Raw genomic sequence first — 1,933 nt, forward strand, 5'->3', positions numbered from 1 at the left:
ACAACTTTGAAACTCCGTGGTGAGACCGTGTGGTTAGGTTCTCACCCCCCTACAGCTTTACCTTTTCAGGAACCGAATGAAGAAGCATTAAGAAGAGATATACTGCGTTTGGTTTATAAGATGTATTAATTAGATTATTTTCTTCCCTCGTCTTTGTTATTACGAGTTTGTAAGAGGGATAGGAATTGTATGTTTTATATGTATATTATATTATGAGTTATTATATAAGGAGTCTTGTATATGAATCTATGCCTGTTTGTATTTTTCTTAAGATAAAGTGTTTAATTTCGGTTTTTCTAAGAAATCAGCGATACAGTGTTGAGTCACAGGCTCCTATTTTAGTATTTAGTATGTAAAGTAGTCGTAATACTTCTTGCTATCAGAGTAGCGCAGCCGGAAGCGTGACTTCTGATAGTGAGGGTGTTACATTATGGTATCAGAGCAGTTCATTCTAATTAGAGCCTTGGGGATGGACTGACCATGCTTTATTGCATTCTCTGAGTATCTGTCATGTTATAGGTCTTGTCCAAGTAACAAGAATTAGAATCTTATGCACATGACTGCCTATTAATTAATACTGTTAGCTTACCGTTGCATATCTGTTGATGTTAAGTCTGGCCAACTTAATGTTGATGGCTTATGTGAACAGGAAGTTAATAGGTTATTATAGGCGAATTAGAATTGATAAGAAATAGATAACACTTACTGCCCGGCTTGGGGACGTTAAGAGTAAATTCTCGAGGATATTCTTTAATGTGTTTTGAAAATTCTATTGATGACTTGTAACATGTTCTTTCATAGTGTGCCTTGAAAATTCTTACTTGAGATTTCTTTTTGAAAAATAGTTTGATTATTTCTCAACCTTAACTCTTGTTGAACTGCATTCTCGTTTAATCCTAACTGCCTAGGTTTACTTAAATTCCTTGGAAGATTTGTTGTCTGTTCAAACTCTTTTTGATTCATATACTCTTTTATGTGATCTTGAAATTGTTTAATGCATCAAAAGGGTTTTTGAAATTTTTAAGAAGAAATTTCAACTCAATCCTCTCTTACTTAATTGTACCTATAATCATTTTTTAAATTTTAACAAAAGTATTTTGAATTTGTCATGTCTTTATTCATATATATTTTTGAAATCATACTTCCAAATTTTCCTTTTCAAAACAAAATTTGGAACTCCTTTCAATATCACCGTGACTTCACTACATACACCTAATTGACTAAATACTTGAGTATCTTTTAAGTTTTTTGAGGAATTACTTTTGATCCTTTATTCAATTAAATTCCATTTTTTTTAAATTTCACATATTTTGTCTTTACCTTAGAAATAATTTTGGTGAAAAACAACTTGATTTTCTACTAAGCTCGCTTTGTTTTTATGCAAATTCTTAATTGATTATGTAAAGTACCTTTCAAGATTGTCAAGAAAATATTTCATCCTTAGCTTGGATAAACTTCATCACAAACCTTGCGTAATTTAGTTTGACTTGAATTTGTTTTAACATGACACTATTCACATTTTTGAAGATTCTCTTGAATTTTGCAAAACAATTGCACTGTTTTTCTCTATAGTTTCTATTAGAGCTCTTTGAAATAAAAATTCTTTCCTATTAGCATTTTGATTCTTCTTTCCGGCATACTTCATGACTTTTAATCATTCTTATTTGTTGGTCATTTCAACCATTCCTTCATATTTTTGTGAACCTTGTACTCCTCTGATTTGGTTTTATTTTATTTTGATCTAATTTACTACTACCCTTCTCTTGTACCTCTTAGAGTTCTTAAATTAAATATTTCTTGTTATGATGCGAAATGATTCTTTTCGAAACGTGTTCTCGTCCTTATACATCGTTGCTTAGTTGCAATCTTACACCTCCTTCCAAATTTATGAGAAACATAATTTTATCACTTATTTTTCTCTTCCTGCAAATTG

The sequence above is a fragment of the Arachis ipaensis genome, chromosome B04 (assembly GCF_000816755.2).
Source record: "Arachis ipaensis cultivar K30076 chromosome B04, Araip1.1, whole genome shotgun sequence".
Classification (NCBI taxonomy): Eukaryota; Viridiplantae; Streptophyta; class Magnoliopsida; order Fabales; family Fabaceae; genus Arachis; species Arachis ipaensis.